Source organism: Mustela putorius, unplaced genomic scaffold (genome assembly GCF_011764305.1).
Source record: "Mustela putorius furo isolate JIRA1106 unplaced genomic scaffold, ASM1176430v1.1 tig00537339_pilon_pilon_pilon, whole genome shotgun sequence".
Classification (NCBI taxonomy): Eukaryota; Metazoa; Chordata; class Mammalia; order Carnivora; family Mustelidae; genus Mustela; species Mustela putorius.
In genome coordinates this window covers 178,043-185,706 of record NW_025422461.1, presented here as the reverse complement: position 1 = coordinate 185,706, position 7,664 = coordinate 178,043, and the positions used below count along the sequence as shown (strand labels likewise).

The 7,664-nt window shown below is 39.7% G+C and overlaps 1 pseudogene; it reads right to left on the bottom strand.

Annotated features, from left to right (window-relative positions):
• Window positions 1–6,633: 6,633 nt before the first annotated feature.
• LOC123390387 lies at window positions 6,634–6,733 on the bottom strand (annotated as a pseudogene).
• Window positions 6,734–7,664: the final 931 nt, after the last annotated feature.

The window sequence follows — 7,664 nt, the reverse complement described above, 5'->3', positions numbered from 1 at the left end:
TTTCTTTTGATGGCTGCATAGTATTCATTGCCACATCTTCTTGATCTATAAAACATTCGGGTGCATGTGCCTCCCTTTGGATCAGTTCTATTTTCAAATTTTGAGGAACCTCCATGCTGTTTTCCAGAGTGGCTGCACCAGCTTGCATTCCCACCAACAGTGTAGGAGGGTTCCCCTTTCTCCGCATCCTCGCCAGCATCTGTCATTTCCTGACTTGTTGATTTTAGCCATTCTGACTGGTGTGAGGTGATATCTCATTGTGGTTTTGATTTGTATTTCCCTGATGCCGAGTGATATGGAGCACTTTTTCATGTGTCTGTTGGCCATCTGGATGTCTTCTTTGCAGAAATGTCTGTTCATGTCTTCTGCCCATTTCTTGATTGGATTATTTGTTCTTTGGGTGTTGAGTTTGCTAAGTTCTTTATAGATTCTGGACACTAGTCCTTTATCTGATATGTCGTTTGCAAATATCTTCTCCCATTCTGTCAGTTGTCTTTTGATTTTGTTAACTGTTTCCTTTGCTGTGCAAAAGCTTTTGATCTTGATGAAATCCCAGTAGTTCATTTTTTCCCTTGCTTCCCTTGCCTTTTGCGTTGTTCCTAGGAAGATGTTGCTGCGGCAGAGGTCGAAGAGGTTGCTGCCCGTGTTTCTCCTCAAGGATTTTGATGGATTCCTTTCGTACATTGAGGTCCTTCATCCATTTTGAGTCTATTTTTGTGTGTGGTGTAAGGAAATGGTCCAATTTCATTTTTCTGCATGTGGCTGTCCAATTTTCCCAGCACCATTTATTGAAAAGGCTGTCTTTTTTCCCTTGGACATTCTTTCCTGCTTTGTCGAAGATTAGTTGACCATAGATTTGAGGGTCTATTTCTGGGCTCTCTATTCTGTTCATTGATCTATGTGTCTGTTTTTTTGTGCCAGTACCATGCTGTCTTGATGATGACAGCTTTGTAATAGAGCTTGAAGTCCGGAATTGTGATGCCACCAACGTTGGCTTTCTTTTTCAATATCCCTTTGGCTATTCGAGGTCTTTTCTGGTTCCATATAAATTTTAGAATTATTTGTTCCATTTCTTTGAAAAAGATGGATGGTACTTTGATAGGAATTGCATTAAATGTGTAGATTGCTTTAGGTAGCATAGACATTTTCACAATATTTATTCTTCCAATCCAGGAGCATGGAACATTTTTCCATTTCTTTGTGTCTTCCTCAATTTCTTTCATGAGTACTTTATAGTTTTCTGAGTATAGATTCTGTGTCTCTTTGGTTAGGTTTATTCCTAGGTATCTTATGGTTTTGGATGATGCAATTGTAAATGGGATTGACTCCTTAATATCTCTTTCTTCTGTCTTGCTGTTGGTGTAGAGAAATGCAACTGATTTCTGTGCATTGATTTTATATCCTGACACTTTACTGAATTCCTGTATAAGTTCTAGCAGTTTTGGAGTGGAGTCTTTTGGGTTTTCCACATATAGTATCATATCATCTGCGAAGAGTGATAATTTGACTTCTTCTTTGCCGATTTGGATGCCTTTAATTTCCTTTTGTTGTCTGATTGCTGAGGCTAGGACCTCTAGTACGATGTTGAATAGCAGTGGTGATAATGGACATCCCTGCCGTGTTCCTGACCTTAGCGGAAAAGCTTTCAGTTTTTCTCCATTGAGAATGATATTTGCGGTGGGTTTTTCATAGATGGCTTTGATGATATTGAGGTATGTGCCCTCTATCCCTACACTTTGAAGAGTTTTGATCAGGAAGGGATGTTGTACTTTGTCAAATGCTTTTTCAGCATCTATTGAGAGTATCATATGGTTCTTGTTCTTTCTTTTATTGATGTGTTGTATCACATTGACTGATTTGCGGATGTTGAACCAACCTTGCAGCCCTGGAATAAATCCCACTTGGTCGTGGTGAATAATCTTTTTAATGTACTGTTGAATCCTATTGGCTAGTATTTTGTTGAGTATTTTTTCGATCTGTGTTCATCAAGGATATCGGTCTATAGCTCTCTTTTTTGGTGGGATCCTTGTCTGGTTTTGGGATCAAGGTGATGCTGGCCTCATAAAATGAGTTTGGAAGTTTTCCTTCCATTTCTATTTTTTGGAACAGTTTCAGGAGAATAGGAATTAGTTCTTCTTTAAATGTTTGGTAGAATTCCCCCGGGAAGCCGTCTGGCCCTGGGCTTTTGTTTGTTTGGAGATTTTTAATGACTGTTTCAATCTCCTTACTGGTTATGGGTCTGTTCAGGCTTTCTATTTCTTCCTGGTTCAGTTGTGGTAGTTTATATGTTTCTAGGAATGCATCCATTTCTTCCAGATTGTCAAATTTATTGCCGTAGAGTTGCTCATAGTATGTTCTTATAATAGTTTGTATTTCTTTGGTGTTAGTTGTGATCTCTCCTCTTTCATTCATGATTTTATTTATTTGGGTCCTTTCTCTTTTCTTTTTGATAAGTCGGGCCAGGGGTTTATCAATTTTATTAATTCTTTCAAAGAACCAGCTCCTAGTTTCGTTGATTTGTTCTATTGTTTTTTTGGTTTCTATTTCATTGATTTCTGCTCTGATCTTTATGATTTCTCTTCTCCTGCTGGGCTTAGGGTTTCTTTCTTGTTCTTCTCCAGCTCCTTTAGGTGTAGGGTTAGGTTGTGTACCTGAGACCTTTCTTGTTTCTTGAGAAAGGCTTTGTACCGCTATATATTTTCCTCTCAGGACTGCCTTTGTTGTGTCCCACAGATTTTGAACCGTTTGTATTTTCATTATCATTTGTTTCCATGATTTTTTTCAATCTTCTTTAATTTCCCGGTTGACCCATTCATTCTTTAGAAGGATACTGTTTAGTCTCCATGTATTTGGGTTCTTTCCAAACTTCCTTTTGTGGTTGAGTTCTAGCTTTAGAGCATTGTGGTCTGAAAATATGCAGGGAATGATCCCAATCTTTTGATACCGGTTGAGTCCTGATTTAGGACCGAGGATGTGATCTATTCTGGAGAATGTTCCATGTGCACTAGAGAAGAATGTGTATTCTGTTGCTTTGGGATGAAATATTCTGAATATATCTGTGATGTCCATCTGGTCCAGTGTGTCATTTAAGGCCTTTATTTCCTTGCTGATCTTTTGCTTGGATGACCTGTCCATTTCAGTGAGGGGAGTGTTAAAATCCCCTACTATTATTGTATTATTGTTGATGTGTTTCTTTGATTTTGTTATTAATTGGTTTATATAGTTGGCTGCTCCCACATTGGGGGCATAGATATTTAAAATTGTTAAATCTTCTTGTTGGACAGACCCTTTGAGTATGATATAGTGTCCTTCCTCATCTCTTATTATAGTCTTTGGCTTAAAATCTAATTGATCTGATATAAGGATTGCCACTCCTGCTTTCTTCTGATGTCCATTAGCATGGTAAATTCTTTTCCACCCCTCACTTTAAATCTGGAGGTGTCTTCGGGCTTAAAATGTGTTTCTTGGAGGCAACATATAGATGGGTTTTTGTTTTTTTTTTATCCATTCTGATACCCTGTGTCTTTTGACAGGGGCATTTAGCCCATTCACATTCAGGGTAACTATTGAGAGATATGAATTTAGTGCCATTGTATTGCCTGTAAGGTGACTGTTACTGTACTGTATATGGTCTCTGTTCCTTTCTGATCTACCACTTGTAGGCTCTCTCTTTGCTTAGAGGACCCCTTTCAATATTTCCTGTAGAGCTGGTTTGGTATTTGCAAATTCTTTCAGTTGTTGTTTGTCCTGGAAGCTTTTAATCTCTCCTTCTATTTTCAATGATAGCCTAGCTGGATATAGTATTCTTGGCTGCATGTTTTTCTCGTTTAGTGCTCTGAAAATATCATGCCAGCTCTTTCTGGCCTGCCAGGTCTCTGTGGATAAGTCAGCTGCCAATCTAATATTTTTACCATTGTATGTTACAGACTTCTTTTCCCGGGCTGCTTTCAGGATTTTCTCTTTGTCATTGAGACTTGTAAATTTTACTATTAGGTGACGGGGTGTGGGCCTATTCTTATTGATTTTGAGGGGCATTCTCTGAACCTCCTGAATTTTGATGCTCGTTCCCTTTGCCATATTGGGGAAATTCTCCCCAATAATTCTCTCCAGTATACCTTCTGCTCCCCTCTCACTTTCTTCTTCTTCTGGAATCCCAATTATTCTAATGTTGTTTCGTCTTATGGTGTCACTTATTCTCGAAATTCTCCCCTCGTGGTCCAGTAGCTGTTTGTCCCTCTTTTGATCAGCTTCTTTATTCTCTGTCATTTGGTCTTCTATATCACTAATTCTTTCTTCTGCCTCATTTATCCTAGCAGTGAGAGCCTCCATTTTTGATTGCACCTCATTAATAGCTTTTTGATTTCAACTTGGTTAGATTTTAGTTCTTTTATTTCTCCAGAAAGGGCTTTTATATCTCTCGAGAGGGTTTCTCTAATATCTTCCATGCCTTTTTCGAGCCCGGCTAGAACCTTGAGAATTGTCATTCTGAACTCTAGATCTGACATATTACCGATGTCTGTATTGATTAGGTCCCTAGCCTTCGGTACTGCCTCTTGTTCTTTTTTTTGTGTGTGAATTTTTACGTCTTGTCATTTTGTCCAGATAAGAGTAAATGAAGGGGCAAGTAAAATACTAAAAGGGTGGCAACAACCCCAGGAAAATATGCTTTAACCAAATTAGAAGAGATCCAAAATCGTGAGTGGGGAAAGGGGAAAAAGGGGATAAAAAGAGAAGAAAGAAAAAAGGAAAAAAAAAAAAAAAAAAAAAAAAAAAAAAAAAAAAAAAAAAAAAAAGAAAAGAATTTTTTTTAAAAAGAAAAAACACCTAAGAAAAATGTAAAAAAAAAAATATATATATATATATATAGATAAACTAGTAAAAAATCGTTAAAAAAGAAAAAAAGGTAACAGTTAAAAAAAAAAAAAATTTTACCCGAAGGAAAAAAAAAATGAAAAAGAAAAAATTAAATTAACTGCAAGACTAAAAAAAAAAAATCACAGGAAAAAAGCCATGAGTTCCGTGCTTGGCTTTCTCCTCCTCTGGAATTCTGCTGCTCTCCTTGGTATTGAAACCGCACTCCTTGGTAGGTGAACTTGGTCTCGGCTGGATTTCTTGTTGATCTTCTGGGGGAGGGGCCTGGTGTAGTGATTCTCAAGTGTCTTTGCCCCAGGCGGAATTACACCGCCCTTACCCGGGGCTGGGGGAGTAATCCGCTCGGGTTTGCTTTCAGGAGCTTTTGTTACCTGAGCGCTTTCCGTAGAGTTCCGGAGGACGGGAATACAAATGGCGGCCTCCTGGTCTCCGGCCCGGAGGAGCCGAGAGCCCAGGGCCCCACTCCTCAGTGCGCCCTCAGAGAACAGCGCCCAGTTACTCCCGTCTGCCTGACCTCCGGCCGCGCTCCGAGCTCACCGAGCCTGCGACCGGTTCAAGGTAACACGGAGCTGCGAGCTTACTGTCGGCTCTGTCTCTGTAGCCGGCTTTCCCGTTCCAATACCCGCAAGCTCTGCGACACTCAGACACCCCCGATCCTTCTGTGACCCTGCGGGACCTGAGGCCACGCTGACCCCGCGTGGGCTTCGCCCCGGTTTAGCCTCTGGAGCGATGTCCCTCCGCGGAACAGACTTTTAAAAGTCCTGATTTTGTGCGCGGTTGCTCCGCCGCTTGCCGGGAGCCGGCCCCTCCCCCCGGGGTCTATCTTCCCGTCGCTTTGGATTCACTTCTCCGCCGGTCCTACCTTTCAGAAAGTGGTTGTTTTTCTGTTTCCAGAATTGCTGTTCTTCTTCTCTTCGATCTGCCGATGGATTTTCAGGTGTTTGCAATCTTTAGATAAGCTATCTAGCTGATCTCCGGCTAGCTGAAGCAGTCTCAGCTTGCTACTTCTCCACCATCTTGACTCCTCCCTCCCCAAATGTCTTTTATTTTTTATATAGATAATTTTTTAACCTATTTACCATCACAATGAGCTGTCCAGTACATCAAATTCCATACTAACCTTCTAACCTGAACTTTTTGATACATACACCTATGTTTTTCTTTTGCATTTCTAATTTTGAATTCCTTTTTTTTTAATTTTAGTTTAGTTTAGTCTAGTTTATTACTTTTTATTTTTATTTTCTAATATTCATATAGAGTTAAACTTCAAAGTAATGCCCTTTCCCCAATCAATACTACCCCTATAGGTAAACCAATTTTTAATCCCCCTTATCTTAGGAAAGTTGAGTCCTTTAACAAAGAAACCAAGATACATCCAGGAAGAATCAAAACAAACTTCCTCACCCACACTGAGAATTTAAAACCACTCTCCCATCATTTTCTTCCACCACTGTTTCTGTGTTTTTGCGTTTGTCCTGATAGTATATAAATCTTACACTTGGGGATCTTTTTGACGAGGTTCTTCCTTTATTTGCATATATATATATTTTTTCTCTTGTCATATACTTTTATCAGTCCTTTTGTTTGTCTGTTTTTTTTTGTCTACTTCATAAATCTTACCTTGGGGCCCATTTGGGCTGAACCGTCTCTTTCATTGTCCCTTTCTTTCCTCTCTCTCTCTTTTTTTTCTTTTTCTTTTCTTTTGTCTCTTGTTTGGGTGGGGAATCCTGATTGCTCAGAAGTGTTCCAGGGTGCACCTTGACTGCACCACAGTTGATACACCCAGCTACATCTGTTCAGTCATCTCTCCCCAAAATGACTAGTAACAAACTATAGAAATGATCCCTGAAAGTATAGTCTTTCCCCAAAATGACTAGGAGGAGGAATGCCCAACAGAAGAAAAATACAGAAGATGGACCTTCTGCAAGAGAGCTAATGGCTATCAACATAGACAATATGTCAAAAAGAGAATTCAGGCTAACAATTATCCAGGCAATAGCTAGGTTGGAGAAAACCATGGATGACCAAAAGGAATTGTTTAGGGCCAAACAGAAAACTACCAGAGATCATGTTTTCAATGTTAGGGAAGAGCTGAAAGCTACCAGGGATGAGCTTCACAATGCTCTCAATGAGTTCCAATCTAATCTAAATTCTCTCAAAGCTAGGGTAACTGAGACAGAAGATAGAATTAGTGATCTGGAGGACAAACAACAGAGAGAAAGGATCAGGAGGAAGCCTGGAACAAACAGCTTAGAAACCACAAAAACAGAATCAGGGAAATAAATGATGCCATGAAATGTTCCAACGTTAGAATTATTGGAATCCCTGAAGGGGAAGAGAAAGAAAGAAGTCTAGAAGATATAGTGGAACAAGTACTTCATGAAAAATTTTCCCAATCTCGTGAATGGAACCAGAGTTCATGTACTAGAGGCTGAATGGTATCCACCCAAGATTATACATTTCAAAAAAACATCAAGACACCTGATAGTCAAATTGAGGAGTCATAATTGAAGGTATAATCTCTTGAAAGCCGCTAGGACAAAGAGGCTCCTTACTTACAGAGGAAAGCCCATCAGAATAATGTCAGACCTGTCCACAGAGACCTGGCAAGCCAGAAAGGGCTGGCAAGATATATTCAGGACACTAAATGAGAAGAACATGCAGCCAGCCAAGAACACTTTATCCAGCAAGACTGACATTCAAAATGGATAGAGAGATAAAGAGTTTCCAAGACCGGCAAGGCTTAAAAGATTATGCAACCACCAAGCCGACACTGCAGGAAACATTAAGGG